This window comes from Medicago sativa, chromosome 3 (genome assembly GCF_051527215.1).
Source record: "Medicago sativa cultivar Bolivia chromosome 3, Bolivia_mono, whole genome shotgun sequence".
Lineage (NCBI taxonomy): Eukaryota > Viridiplantae > Streptophyta > Magnoliopsida > Fabales > Fabaceae > Medicago > Medicago sativa.
Window position 1 is genome coordinate 22,365,411 of NC_140751.1, and position 16,530 is coordinate 22,381,940.

At 31.9% G+C, this 16,530-nt stretch overlaps 1 long non-coding RNA gene and 1 pseudogene across 3 annotated transcripts; one reads left to right on the plus strand and one right to left on the minus strand.

Moving 5' to 3' along the window:
- Positions 1-518: 518 nt before the first annotated feature.
- LOC146936411 (uncharacterized) lies at positions 519-16,183 on the minus strand (annotated as a pseudogene).
- Positions 5,129-9,596, plus strand: LOC146936412 (uncharacterized). 3 transcript variants are annotated; one of them, XR_015030589.1, is made up of 7 exons: positions 5,129-5,562; positions 5,729-5,811; positions 6,562-6,692; positions 7,917-7,994; positions 8,340-8,405; positions 8,871-8,954; positions 9,550-9,596. It is a non-coding gene; the product is annotated as an uncharacterized LOC146936412 (long non-coding RNA). The 3 variants fall into 3 exon arrangements; XR_015030588.1 differs by having other exon boundaries at positions 7,917-8,405; XR_015030587.1 differs by lacking the exons at positions 5,129-5,562; positions 5,729-5,811; positions 6,562-6,692; positions 7,917-7,994; positions 8,340-8,405 and having other exon boundaries at positions 8,412-8,954.
- Positions 16,184-16,530: the final 347 nt, after the last annotated feature.

Genomic DNA, 16,530 nt, shown 5'->3' on the forward strand with positions numbered 1-16,530 from the left:
TTGGCTTGAACCTAACACATCCAACACACTATGGGTTTGGATGAATTTCAATAGCTCAACTAGACAGTTGTAGGCATAACCCTTGTTTCTATTACTTAGTGAAGCATTCGTTAAAAGAATTGAAGGATGCTTAACAAGGAAATCAGTCAACAAAGACAAGTTATCAGTAGCTAAATGATTCTTCGAGACTAGATTGTCAAGCTCCCTTGTGACAACCAAATAAGAGCTTAAACCTTCATCTATTTGAGAAGGATCCCCTGAAAGTATAGGAAAAAATAATTATGCGAATTTTTTTTTTTTTACTAAACCAGAAGAAAGGACAGGCATCAAGGAGAAACACCGACATCTCAATTAGGTTGGTACCCCAATGAACCCCCATCTTATGCCACCAAACTCAAAATTTTGTTTTTTTTAAATAAAAGAGAAAAATATGTACAAGAGGGGGGGCTATACCAAAACCATCCATTAACGATAAAAAAAAAATAAAAAAATACCTTTAGAAGGCTTTGAAGGAGACTGAGATGGAATACAAGAGAGTCTTGATTTGGAAAGTAATATATCTTCATCCTTAGGAAACTCATCCTGAATATTTCAGCTTACTTTCATGACAGCATCATCATTTAGGGAAGCTGAACAAAGGGTGGGAAAGAAGAGGGTTCAACTTCAAAATGAAAAGGCTAATGAGGTAACTTAAGAAAATAAAACTGATCCAAAGAGTCTTCACCTTGATCAATATTAGTGTTACTAGTGTCCTGCCAGATTTTAACATCAACATCTTGAGTGGTAACATCACCATCTTCCTACAAAATTCATTTAAAAGAATATATTTTTCATGAATTCTTAATATTATAGGATCAACCTTACTATCCTTCAAAAAAAAAAAAAACTTCCTATATATTTTTTCCTAAAGTAAGCTTACTTTATTATAGAAAAAGAAAATAGGAGTATAGAAAGCAAAAGAATTCAAATGTCAAAAGAAGTAGACTCCAATTATGTTCTCTTTATATCAAAATGTCTCTTACTAGTGTCCTCACCCGTGCAACGCACGGCTCGGAAACCTTTGAATACGACGTTAATTTGATTACAAAGACGAAATTAATTTTTAATTAAAGTTGAAAACGACAATAACAAACTAATTCTATATCGCGGTAGAAATTATGTCATAATTATGTTATTTATTGTTGACGTCAATTCATGATAAATACCATTGATTAACAATAATTGTGTGAAGATAAAAACCACAACAACACACAAACACATTAAACTCGCCAAAAGTTGTAAATGATTTGTCCCAATATTCAACGAGTCTTCCAAGCTAAAAGAAACAATGGACGTATTACACCAACTTCTATTTATATTGCATAATATGTATAGTTCAAAAGCAAGCATAAAAACGATAGACAAAACATCCACTAAAACACCTAATAATTTTCTTCCAACTCTTCGAAGTTGCTCTAGCTATCTCATCAAACAAGTTATTCAATGCAAACTCAAGACTGCAGCATATTTTGTCTCCCTTATGCAAAACTTTATCGGATGCAAATTGAATCCAACCATCTTAGATGCATTTCTTATTTTCGTCATCTTTTGATGCAACAATAGTAGACCTATACATTTCCATATTGTCAAGATCCACCAAAATAATTGACGTCTTTTTTCGTTTCTGAAATTGACACGTGGGTATTGAGGTATCCACGAGTATACACAAATACCTGTGGATTTTTAAACTTATTTATTTTTTGGTACAAAGAATAACTTTTTTAATTACCAAAAACTTCAACTTTTAAATATCCATACATAATCCATTCAAATTTCATAAATCATACCTAATCCATACAAAATTCATGATCCTTACATAATCCATACAAATTTTTTGAAGTAAAAGAATAGCATAAAAACATCCAAATAAAATTCCAAATTTCATATGGATTCCTCATGCCCAGTAATAATCTTAATAGTAATAATATATCCTGGGCTTTTTCTTAACCTTCATGCCAACCGAATATCCTCTGTAAAGGAAATTCTTCTGTAGGGCTACCGTTGACAAGAATAGAAGCTGTAGCAGTACCGACACATTCTTTAATCCACTTCCTCTAAAGGACAGGAGAGGACATGTGCTCTATTACCGAGTCCAAATAACCCCAATCGACGGAGTCGTAAGCCTTTTCAAAATTCACCTTATATAACATAAGATCTTTCTTTAACTTACGGGCTTCATCAACCACCTCGTTAGCTATAAGAATACCATCAATAATTTGTCTATTCTTAAAAGCAAACTGAGTCTCTGAAACAACACTACTAATCATCAATCTCAATCTATTTGCTAACAATTTATACAAACTCCCCACCAATGAGATAGGTCGAAAGTCATTAAGTCTCTAAGGACCGTCAACTTTTGGAATAAGAGTAATGAAAGTAGCATTTATACATTTAGCCCCAATTTTCCGTTGTGGTGAAACTCGGAAACAAACCTCATAATATCAACTTTCAAGTCTTGCCATAACTCTTTTTATAAAGCCAAAATTCACCCCATTTGGACCCGAACTCTTGAAGCTATCAAGGTCCTACACCGCTGCCTTAATTTCATCTGCGGAAAAAGGTTTGATAAATTTTTTAACTGGGACTCTTTTATCATTTTTTTATTACTACCTCTAATCTTCTAGCAAATGATAGATTTTAACTGGTCTATTGAGGAACAACATATCCTCTCAAATAAGGGAAAACACACGTGTTTGGACTGAAACATGTATAAGTGAAAAAAAATTAATCCCTATAATAATACATGAGTAAATTTTATGTACATGAATAAACTATAAAATATGGTCCTATATTAACATATGATTCATTATTTTATTTTTTGACATAATATAATATTTTTGACAAAATTTTCCCTAATTTGCGGCGTTCAGGACACAAATTATCATTTTCATTTAATTTATTAATATTTTTTTTGGGTTAATTATGTTTTTGGTCCCTACAAAATTGCGACCTTGTAAGTTTAGTCCTTACTTAATTTTAATAGTTTTTTTAATCCCTACAAAAAATTTCTGCACTCAATATTAGTCCTTACTCAATCCAAATTTGTTTAATTTATGCTTAAACTCTTAAGTTTTTCAACAATTTTTTTACAGGCGTGTTAAGAACGTTATTAAAAGGTCCTCCGAAAAAAATATCGCAAAAATTTGATTTCTACGTCCATATTTTTGTTACTTATATCTTAAACTTTTGTCGTTTTAAAAAATTCATATTTAATTTATTTCATGTTAAAAAATTATAGATTTTAGTAAATGAACCTTTCATAGTGTTCTAAACTTGTATAAAAAGAATCGTTAAAAAATTTAAGAGTTCAAGGATAATTAAACAAAATTTATTTTAGCAGGGACTAAAATTATAAGTAAATTTTTTTTGTAGCGATTAAAAAAGCTATTAAAATTAAGTAAGGACTAAACTTAAAAGGTCGCAATTTTATAGGGACCAAAAACATATTTAACCCATACTTTTTTAAAGAATTTTAATTCTTATAATTATCGATTTTTTGACAAAATACTACTTATGGTTACCGTATTAAGATGAATGAATAATAGCATTTAATTGTATATTTAATTTAATTTTTCTTTCATAAAAAAATCGCATATCTAATTTTATCTTCTTAGGGTCCGTTTGGTTGAAGATTTTTGGTGGGGAGGGGAGGGGAGGGGAGGGGATATTTTAAAATTTATTTGTTTGGTTCAATTTTTAAAAGGGGAGGGGAGGGATGGGGAGGGAAGCAAAATCCCTTATATGCTCATTTATTGCTTCCCATCAAATTGGAGTTTTTTGGTGGGAAGGGGAGGGAAGCTCTTTAAGATTTTATTACACTGTCAAAATTATCCTCAAATTATTTTAAAATTCCAAGAATATCCTTATCACAATTTTTATTATTAGGTTATCTATCATTGTTATTTCTTACATGTAACTACTCTTCCAACCCCACTCCTATTTTGCTGTCATTGCCGTTGCCGTTGTTTCAGAATTTTACGATGTGAGTATTGCTTATTAATTTTTGTCAGATGATGGATGAATAATGTTTATCTATATTGCTTTGTCACGTTTTCTTGTCCATTAGTTTTTCACATTATTATTGGATATGTTAGTGATGCTTTCAAAACCACCACTGTGATTGTCACGTAATGATAATGAATAATCTTCTTTATGTTTGTTTTCTTTTTTTTGTTAACAAAGCCTTATTTTTATCATCTTTTTTTATTGTTTTATAATCCATTATCCCATGATGATGATCAATGATCTCTTGTTTGTTTTTTTACTTTTTATTCTAGTTTATTATTTCAAGTCATTTGCAACTTTTCTTCTTCTAATTGTATTAATTTATTTATTTTATAAGTTGTTGCATTTTATTGTGTGGTATATGAGTTATATATTATCTAGAAAATAATTTTATAAATATCTTATGGAATTAGATGGAAAATCAAGATCGGGAAATTGCTATCAATAGATGGTTTGATTTGCGTCGAAGGGCTGTAGCTCAACTCATGTGTGCTATTGTTTATTGTTATTTACGGGTGTTTCGTAAAAGAAAAATAAGTTATAGTATGAGCTCTGAGAGAGAAAGGGTGCGTGAGGAAGTAATGTATCGAATTAGAAATAGTGAAAGCAGTTGAAATATATTAAGAATGGGTCCTCGAACTTTTTTAAAGCTATGTGATATTTTAGAAAGTGAAGGGGGCTTACGACCTACACGATGATCAAGTGTGGAAGAACAAGTTGCAAAATCAATTTACATACTAACCCATAATGCTAAAAATCGTGAAGTCAACTTTTAGTCATATATTTAATTAAGTTTAAGGGTAAAACCGTAAAATAGTTTTAAAATCCCTCCCCTCCCCACGTGAACCAAACACATTTTTAATTAAAATCCCTTCCCTCCCCTCCCCTTCCCTCCTTTGAACCAAACATATGTTTAATTAAAATATCATCCCTCCCCTTCCCTTCCCTCCCCTCCCATCCATTAAAATCCCTCCCCTCCCCTCCGTTGAACCAAACGGATCTTGTCAACAAAATATATTCAATTTTAATAGAAAACTGCATTTTTCCTCGTTTGATTTTATCTCTCTGAACTCAATTTTTTCTCATTTCTAATTTTTTTTCTCTCTCTTTTCAAAGAAACTTCGAGAAGCTCTCTCCCCCTGTAACAAACCCTAGCCGCCGTACACTGTTCACGGCTAACTCATATGTTTCCGACCACCTTTGGTTGTGCCATCATCACCGTCGTCATCCTCTCTCCTTTCCATCTGCTTTTATAGTTTAGAGAGATTTTTAAATATCACAACCATCATCTTCTCCCGCAGATCTCGGCCATCGTAGATCTCATTTTGAAAAATCATCACCTTAAAAAGACTCCCCTTCATCTCCTCTATAAAACCCTCAAAGAAAAATCACGATCTGAATTTTTTCCGGTGACCACCGTGCCGGAAATCACCATCGCCGTTTCGGAAATGACAATTCCACCGTGACGGAATAACGTTGTTATAAAACTTGGAAATGAACGATGTAGACTAATTTTTGGTATGTTCATTTTTTTGTAATTTTTAAATTCATGTATTTTTATAGATATATTTTTCATTTTTGTTTTAATTAAGGTGATCTATTCTGCTATTGTTCTTCATTTTACCATTCTTTAGATCCATTGTTTTTTTTACAGCCTATTCTCTCTTCCTCTATTTTCTTTCAGATTCGCCTCCGCAAAAAGCTTCGTTTTCGGTCACTTTCAAGCTCAACCATGGAGTTTAGCGGCAGATCTACAACCTTCGTCATGTAAGCTCACTTTTGACCTACTTCTAACACAATCTTTGTATCAAACTGTGCGACTTATTCACATCCACAAGGGTCCCACACATGCAACAACAACAACAAAATATCAAAGAATAGTTTTTGGATCTCAGCTTAATGGAACATTTGTCCTATTTTTTCTTCAAAATCTATGCATTGAAACTCTCCAATATTTGTTTATGATATGTATATCTTGATGAATTTGTTTTGGATCTCATTGTATGTTTCTTTATGAAGAATTTTTTTTGATCTTTTTTTATCTTTCTGTATCTTTTTTCGCGGAAGAGTTTTTTAAATGTTTGTATTTGTTTTTATGTTTATATTTCTTCTAATAAAAAAAATGAAAAGAACTAAAGCCTGATTTGGTATAAAAAAAAATGAAAAGATTTCTCGTAGTATAGTAGAAGAAATTTAATTTTTTTTATTTTGAGAGTCTATTATTGGATGTATCCTAGATGGTAAGAAAAATCCTCGTGAGGCCCATTGAAATTAAAGGTTGAGATTTTTAAATTATTTGAGTTGGTATGAAGGTGAGAAGATTTGTAGTTGATATACAATAACACGAATATTATTAGGTTTTTTTTTTTATATTTTTTGAAGCAAATCTGGGTTGTTTATTAAGTTTTTTTTATTGGCGGTAGAAAAGTATAAATGGTTGAATACTCTTGAATATGTTGAGGAAGCAATAACAATCTATGACACCACACTAACATAATGTATTATGAACATTTTTAGGTGATAGATGACTGTGACATCCTTATGACTTTCAAAGGCATCAACTGTGCCTGAAACTACAATGGTCTATGAAACTTGTTGTTGAATGGCTGTTCGCAGAGTAGATGCTCTATTTCTAATTGATTCGAATGGTAATTTATGGACTTCTAGAATATGGATTACTTAATTATGATTTGGTGATTTCGTGATTATTGGAATGAAGTAAAGAAAAACCAACTTTGCATGCTAATATCTTGGGTTTGAGTTAAAGTTTAAATTGTATGATTCAATGAAAAAAATTTCATCTTTACATGATATTTATAATTTATGAACAATTTCTGATATACAACTTACATTTTCAGCATCCAATAGATTCGTGTAGGTTTCTTGTGTTGCGCAACATTTGCATCAGATTTGCCTTCTTACTTCATTTTTCATCTATTTGTTTTTTCGTATTCATAAAAAATATTGTCCATTCTTCACTAACCTTTAGAATAAACTTAAGAAAGACCAAATATTTATGCCAAGAGTTATTGATATTGGATTTTAAAATCAAAGGTTACCTATTTATTAGGGGTGTTCAAATCCAAACCGATCCAAAATAAAACCGCAAACCGATCCAAAAAAACCGAAAACCGCAAAAAACTGAACATTTTTGGATGTGTTTGGATGTTGTTTTGGAAAAACCGCTATGATCGGATCAGATTTCCTTTTCAAAACCGAACCGCAAAAGTAAATTTTTATACTTATTTATTATTTTATTAGTATTATATATTTCATTAATATATTTCTTATTGGTATTTAATCTTATATATTGCATTAATTTAATCTATATTATTACTACTTCATCTATTTCAAATATAATCAATCATTTTCATTGTGTAATGCTAACTTTTTAATAAATTCGTGTCATATTTTGTATCAAACCTATTATTTTACGGTGTATGAGTAATATTAATATTAATAAAAAAATTACATATTGCACTTTGGATATCCAAAAACCGATCCAAATTAAACCGCATATATTTGGATCGGATCGGTTCGGATTTTTTAAACATAATCATCCAAAGCGAACCGAACCGAACCACACGTGATTTTTATTTTGGATCAATTGAGTTTTTACCTCAAAACCGATCCAAACCGAACCGCGAACACCCCTACATATTTATAGTAAATTTTTTACTTCACATAGTCAATGTCAACCTATAGCTTACAATTCACTTTTAATAAACTGAATTATTGTGTGCAGGAATCTCAAAAGAGTGTAATAGGCACAACCTTAGTAGCTAATTAGCATATTCCATTCTGGAAAATAGAGAATAAAATTTGGTTTGTTTTTGTCTTGTTTTCTCACTTTAATTGGTTTTATTTTCCAGGACAAACAGTATGAAGAAAGAAAGAAAAATAACCTTCAGAATTTACTTATTTTGGAGTATACCACTTACAAAATCAAGGTATGATAGGTAATCATACTATCCAACATACCATATGTTTAACCTTTGTCCACTTCTATTGACTACTATTGCACTGTTTTCAATGCATAAGATAATGCGACAACGAGGCTTCCAACTCTATCAATTTTGTTGAACTATATAACACGTTGGACACATTGCATTAAAAATGAAAACGGAAGTGTTTTTCATCTAGCTCATGATTTGTATGTAAAATCTAATCATTGCAAGTAAATTTGAATTTGTTTTGATTTAAATAATTCTAATCGAAATAATGGTAAGATGATACTCTAATTTTGGTCTGAAAGAAGGTCCTAAACATGCAACCAATGTTCTTCATTCTGATAGATTGTTTAAGTCTCTGAGTGGGGCATGATGAGAGGCAACCACTTCCCCCACCTAGATCGACCCAATGTAAGTTTTTTTTCCTCTCTTTTCATTTAGTTCCTTCCACTATTTTCATATATTTAACAAGATGTTATGTTAACATCCTAAATGATTTATTCCTCTCTAATCAATTTACATTGTTTAGTTTTTAGAATTTAGAGCCTAAGCAGTTCTAATAGATGTGATGGGTAAAAAGGCTAATTAGCATAGTAGTAAGAACAATGTAATTTGAACAACTTTTGTACCTTCTGAACAACACTAAAATAAAAAGTTCCTAGTTATTATAAATTATATTTCTAATTAGGACTTTGAAAGTAATCATGTTCCTTATGGAATTCATCATAGGATTAGCAACCCTCCATCAAGCTTGATGTATAATTCTTCAATAATTAATTTCTCCTTAATTAGTAAGTACTCTTTTATTATATGGTGCTTGTTTAAATTCATTGTGGTTTTGTTTTAATATATAATATGTTTTGCTTTGTAACTTAGCAATGGATATCGTCGAGTTTGGAGAGTTGGAAGAAGCAATAGTTCTGCAAGCAGTTAAAAGTAGAAATGATGAAACAAAACCATGTAAGTTTTCCTTTTGTATCCAATACCTCTTTTTCTGTTGTAAGATAGGCATAACTAATTCTTTCTAAAAACATCGAGATAGGAAAGGTTGTGATTTGTATGAATATTTTTAAAGAATGCATAGGGTTTATAATTTTTCCTAATGAAGTCTTCTTTTTATATATGCTTGCTATACAACTTAGAAATTTTAAAAAGCTAAGTGTAGATGTGACTTGTGAGCATTTAAATTATGAATGCAAAAAGAACTTCCAATAAAATAATATTCTGCTTCTAAAAAACCTTACACTTGCCTCTTCATTAAGATGTTATAGATTAAACTTCTCAATTTAGAGAATATCTATCATTTGTTTTCATAATGAGAGCTTCCAACTGTAAAAATGAAGAGGATGATAAAAATTTAATGAATACCATAAAATCATGTGTAACTGAAATTTGATGAATACCTCTGAATATGAAAATAAAAGAATGGAGAGGTTAAAAGGTGATGTTGCAGTTTGGACTAATCAGTGTAATATTCTACAACATTTTTATGAAACCAGATCTTGATGAAATTTAATTTTATTGTTTATAACATCAATTTTATTGTTTATAACAGGAATTAGGATGACGTTGGAGTGTTTTGGCAGTGATCTCCCTGCTGGTCAGTACATCATCCATTGTTTTCTTTAGCATTTTTTTAATTATGATTTTGTGATTATTTGAAAAGAAATCCAACTTTCTATGATAATATCTTGAGTTTGAGTTTAAGTTTAAATATAATTAGGTTTAGTTATCATACTTTTCTCCAAATATGGAATTCATCTTCCATTAGATGGATGTATATTAGAAATGTAAGGAATACCTTTGTATAACTGAGAAGCAAAAAATGAATAGGAATGCCTTTGTACACAATTTATTTCGTATTCCTTCATATTTGTTGTTTCTCATTCATCACCTCATTCATCACCTTTCTCATGTAATAGCTTTTCTAATAATTTTATCCATCTTCAAATTTTCTGCAGGGAATACCAAAAAAAAAAAAAAAGGGAAACAAATGAGAAGTCACTGGAGAATATAAGGAATTGGAGAATATAAGGAATAAGTTGAATATTATTGAACCATCAAAATCTGGACATAGACATGAAGAGGTGGAAAGGAATGGGAAATTGAACGTGTAGTAGAACAATTAGTGGAAAGGAAGGGCAAAGTGATGAAGATTTCAATGACAAGGTGATATAGAGGTGGAAGGAAATGGACATTGGAAAGGAGTGCATAACAGTGCAACAAAGGCATTGTGTATATAGAAAAATAAAATCAAGACTTTCAACTTTGTCTTGTAGTGTTTAAAATATTTTTTATTTTTTTGCTTTATAGGGTGGAGCCTCTATAGGCTGTATTGTTTATAATATTAAACTTATTAAATGTGTTGTAAAATATTGAAAGAATGCACATGGGCTGTATTTCTAATATAAGGTACATCTTACCTAGGCAATAGGAAGCAAATCAACATTAAATTAATCTTTCTTCCTTTAAAAAAACATTTAATTAATCTTTCTATTAGATATACTTTTTTTAATCAAACCATCACTTCCTAATACATTGGGGAGCGCGCAATTAGGCATATAGTTACAGAGGCTAACATTTCATTGGGCCACTCCCTATAAAAAACATTTTTTAAAAAAAATAAAAGAAAATTCTGAGAAAATCCCTTTTATGATGAACAGTTCTCCCCAAATTGCACTAAATATATGTGTTTGGATAAATGGAATCTCATCGAAATTTAATAATAAAAAAGCTTAAATTTAAATCCTAACTTTATCCCCTTTTGCAAAAGTGGCACCAACCCTCAATTCTAACCAAGTCAACGCATATGTGGCAACTGACTTAGCTGAGTCAGATGCCATTTGTGTATTTTTTTAAATAAAAAAAAAACGACAACAATACTTGAAGGCTTTGTTAAATAAAATAAACTCACTTTTGAATGAGGTGATGAAGTTTTTGTCTTGGCATTAGCTGATACGGTTCCTTCTTCAACACTTATCTCGATACCCTGCTTAGAAGATTGTAGCATAACATAATTCAATTCCTACATAGAAAAATTTCAAAAAGAATACAAGCAAAATGAGGGGAAATGCCTTTTGTTTAGAAGCAGCTAATTGTAGAGGTATCTCATTCTTTGTTGTTTCTGAAATGGTGGACAAAGTTTATGCTACATTTTCAACAAACTCATGCTCTGTCTCTAGTGGTTGTTCAATTTCTTGCTGCGTAAAAAATAAAATGTTTGTTTCAAATGAATTGCATTGGTGGCTGTATTCATATGTGGTTAGCTTGAATAAATAGAATAGTATTGACCTGTGAAGAAGTCAACTCGATCGTGTCCTGATGTAACTTGAACTTCAGTGATTTTTGAACTTGGATATCCATTACGAGTTTCGTGACCTTTGGACTCATCATGTACCTGCTCGAATAGCTTCAGAAAATCCTTGCGCAATTCATAACCTATAGCAAAATATTAACATCATTATATAGTTGGGTCACTCTTTGACGATTCTAAATTAAGAACTTATTGATTAAAATAGTCAAATGCTTCGATTTCCAATTCATTGAATAACAAATTTTCATAAAACTCTACTATTTAAATTCCTTAAAGAGTGTCCTGGGGACACTCGTTAGCATTTCCCTTAAAATTTGTATAGGTCACTCACGAACTCTTATATTTTAGAAATACCTATCACACATACCTCTACTATAGAAGCTTCAATTGTCTATATAATCAAATGGTATAATTTATTAGAGATGAATTTTAGAGGAAAATCATCCTTAAATCCTTGGTATGTTTTTTATGATGTAAATATTACTGCATGATATGTAATTATTTAAAAATATTGGATAGAGTGTGTACCATAGCCAATATTTAAACCATAAATATCATTTTTGAGGTCTGTTGTTGATGCTGAAACCAGAGAGACTTTTTGACAATTCTGTATGAAACAATATTTTACAGCTTGAAATTGAATTCCCTGGGCGTGACTGAGGCTTGGTAGATTTTCAAATACTACAAGTTTTAGATTTGGAATCTCCACTTTCTGATGATCATCTTCGCCTACAAATATTTCCTCGAGGCTCATCTGCTTCTCTTATCATTAGACCCTGTAGCTCAGGAAGCTCTTTACATATGGAGATTGAAAAGACATATTTCAACTTGTTGCACTTTACTACATCAAGTGATTTTAGCTTTGGAAAGCATGTCTTTGTTATAGACATAAAAATTGAGGAATTTTTATTCTCGAAATCATCTTCAATAATATGTTTCAACTCTTTGCATTCTTCAATTCTCATATCAAGCAACTGTGGTAGACACGTTATTGTAGAACTGGAGAAAAAACTTTTCAAATTTTTGCATCGCATGATTTTTAATTTTCCAAGGTTTTGGAGGGAAAATGAATGTTTGGGACCCACAAAAAGGCGCGTCATCATAGGCAGAACATGCAGCTCGATGCTTTTCAAACCTAAGTTCATTTTCTGTTCATTTACTTCATTGAGACAAAAGATACTTTCTACTTTGGAGTTCTTGTTTACCACCAGTGTCTCCAAAGCGAGAAAATGATCCACATTCCCACTCAATTCCTACGATAAATGAATGCGAAATAAACACGTGCATATAATATGAAAAACAAAGATATATAGAATTAGGGATGTATACCTTGATGATTGTATTGTCCACAGATCTTGTTACTGAATGATGAGTTATAAAATCAGCAAAAGATTTTATATTAAATTGCAGGCATTGTTTGAGTGAAGGATATTTCAAACGTGGAAATGTTGTGTGATATTGTTTGGGACACAATCCGACTAAACTTGGCAGATTCCAAAGACTGAGATCTTCCAATGCTGGAAGATGAAGATGAATCTTAGTGGGGTTTTGAGGATCACCAGTGTATTGTCCAACTATATATTCCAATTGCACACAATTAGCAACAAGGAGCTCTTTTAATCTTGGGAAGACAACGCCCCAGTAATTGCCACCAGTGCTATCATGATCTCCAGTGTCTATTATAATGTGCTTCAATTCATCACACTCATAAATTGTCAAAGTCTCCAACAACATTCTTGGAGCAATAGATAGGATAAATACTGATTTCATCTTCGAAATATTCCACAATTCAATTTTCTTAATATTGCACAAGATATGTGGATGTCTTAAAAGACATTGAGCATGTTTCCATATGTTAAGGTAATATGCATTTGATTTCTGCAGTTATGTAATCCAAATCAAAATCAAAGAAATTATGCATTTGAAGAAATTAACTCAATGTCCCAAAGCTTTTAAACTTGTAACACTATTAAATGATACTAAAAATTGGACATTATTGTTTGGTATTCTAGGTACCTTTTGGTATTTAGTGATTTCCTATTATATTAACAGTAACCTTTAACCTTAGGATCTTTAATATGCGACGTACGACACTATAAATATCTAATAAAACAAAACTATCTAAGGTTTCTTTTCCTTTCTTTTTTTTATTATAATAAAATGTATCAATAGCATTTAGCTAAAAAAAAGTATCAATAGTTTCTGATTAGAGAAAGTATAAAAAAGGTGAGAGGGTTACCATTAAGTTGTCCTACGGTTGCTCCTCAGAAACCAATGGGATTTTAGTATTTGTGGTACTACTCAATTTGTTGTGCCCATATTTTTTACCACAACAATATTTACCAGTCCATGAAAAGATATTGCATTTGATAGGATCTGATTGTGCTGGTGGCTTAGAAGCATATCTAGAAAGAGAAGATGGTCCCTTAATGGATGAAGTCATGATACTATTACATTCTGGGAAAATATCGATCAAAGTTGGTAAACCATCGAGCACCATTTTTTTTAAAGAACCAAGTTTGATATCTTGACCAAATATGTATTTTACCTTATCACAAGTTTCTATTGTGATGGACTCTAGTGCTGGAAGATCGTGAGGAGAGTGAAACTGATGTATTGAATTCAATTCTTGGACACTTCTTAATACTAAGAACTTCCAGTTTCTGAAACATTGAGCCATGACTTGTGTTATCATTATCATCATCAACAATTATTATGTTTTCAAGAAGATCGCAATCAATTATTTTCAATGTCTCCAACGACATTAGGCTGCTAGCAGTTCGGAGTTGAAATACGAAGATCAACATCGGGCATCCTCTCAATGACACGCTCTTTAAACTGAACAGGTTTATGTTGAACTTGAATAAGCTTTGCAAATGTTTACAATCCTTGATAGACAAATTTTCTAAATTGTTTAGAGAATCAAAGGAAAGAGGACCGTTGAACAATTCTTCCAAATTTTCTAGGTTCCAAAGATCTAGTACAACCAACTTGGAGAAGACTTTCGATACAATATGCTTAGTGTCAATGAGGCACTGTAATTGTGAAATCCAACTCAAATCAAGCTTAACTATATCATTCATACCTTGATCTAATGAAATCCAACTCTTTACGCATGTCACCCAAATCGACATGCGTAAAGAGAAGCGATCAAATATTCTTCAACGACTGAATTGAATGACGTGATGATAGAGATAGTCTAGAATAATGATCATGGATTAAATGCAAAACTCTAAGGCACATAATATTTTCAAAAAATGAGTTTGGGACTTCAATTTTCACATCGCGACGATACTTATCCTTATGCACCGTGACAATTAGAATCTCAAGCTTGGAACCATCAATCTTAAAGGAAAACACATCCTTAAGCTTGCCTTTCAACCATTGCCTTTTGATTCTTATCAGACAACTTCACTCTCTTTGTTCGCTATCCATTGGGCTGCATCACGAACCAAGTCATGCATTTTCACTCTGCTTTGACCGGCCTCCAACAACAAACAAGAATCTAGGAGTTTATTTTTGGATATTACAACTTGACTTCGAGGATCATCGTAGCTGACATAATCTTCCCCAAAAAGACCTCCTCCGATGCCAAGTCTGGTTAACCTTTCGGTAGGAATTTTTTCATCTTCTCGAAATACAGAACACAAGAGAAATAGTTTCTTGGCCTTCTCATTCTTCATATTATCATAGCTAACTTGCAACCGTTTATAAATTTTAACAAGTTCATCATCAACACCGTGCATGGGTTTCTGCAAGGATTTTAAGGCCACATCCCACTCTTCTGGATGTGGTATGCCCTTCAAACTACTGGCGATGACAGCAACTGCAATTGGTAACCCTTTGCATTCATTTGCAATTTTACGGCCCTTGTGGAGCAAACTTTTAGTTGAAATTTCTCCAAGACCAGCATGCCTTTGGAACATGGTCCATGCCTCTTCATCAGATAAGAGCTCCAGTTGGATTGTCCTACTGCATCTTAATCTGTTGCACACTAAGAGATTACGCGTGGTTACAAAAATTCTACAGCCTTTGTGATTGTCACTGTATGGAATACCAATTTCATTAAAATCAATATCTTCCCACACATCATCTAATATTAGAAGAATCTTTTCACCATTGGTTAATCTCTTCCATAGTTTTTTTGGGTCTGTCTGATTCAGTACAGTCATCAAATTTTAAATCCAAGGGTCCAGCAATATCATTTTGAATCTTTCTAATATCAGGAGATAATGACACTGTCGTATCGATGACGCTGTTAAATTGTTTGAATTGCTTAAGTTCCTTACCCACTTGTTTGGCCATTGTAGTTTTTCCGGTTCCCCCCATCCCTTGCAATCCGATTATAAAATTGTTGTCATCTTTAAGAGCATCTAAAAGCTCTTTGTATTTGGATTCCCTACTTTTAAAAAGAATATAGTGTTGGGATGAATAACGTTCAACATCTGGAAGACGAGCAGGGAGTTCAATTGAAAGTTGCTTTCCAGTTTCAATCAATCTTTTAATTTGCTCCTTCTTATTTGTCAGTTCCTTTCCCCTTCTATATCGCCATATGATATGGGGACAAAATCCAAAAAGACATTTTTGTTTTGTTTTGGTGTCTTCTTGAATGAGCTTATCAACTTCTTTTTCCCAAAAAAAGAGCATTAGCTTGAACATCCTCTCCTCTTCTTGTTGCTACATCAACACGTTGCTTAACAGTTGTGCTTTCTATTTCCAATACCCCATTAGTAATGCATGTGAAGCAACATATATAACTTGACTCTGCGATTGCCCCATTTATCAATTTCTCCACCTAAGGCTTCGCCAAATCAGTCAGAAAACTCGTCATCTAAATACATTTCAATAGATCAAAGTTAGACATATATGTGTGTGTGTGTGTTGTATTGTGTATTGTGTAGGAAGATTTTCTTCATTCAGCATATGTTAATTTGAAAAATGATACTTGATGACACACTTTTCATCAAAGAAATTTTTTTAGCTTGTTCAAACAAATATTTGAGAAAGTTCAAATGGGAGTCCATCCAATATTAAAGTTTAAGATCCTTAAGCCAATCTCTAAATACCTAATTTATCTTTGAAAACAATAAACAAGTTATGAAAAAAATGATCATGTAGAAAGGTAGAGTGGAGACCGAAATTCGAAATCATATACCAGTAGAAAATCTGAGAAGTAACTTAAGTCAGTATCAATCTACTGTTATTTCCCATTTTTCAATACTT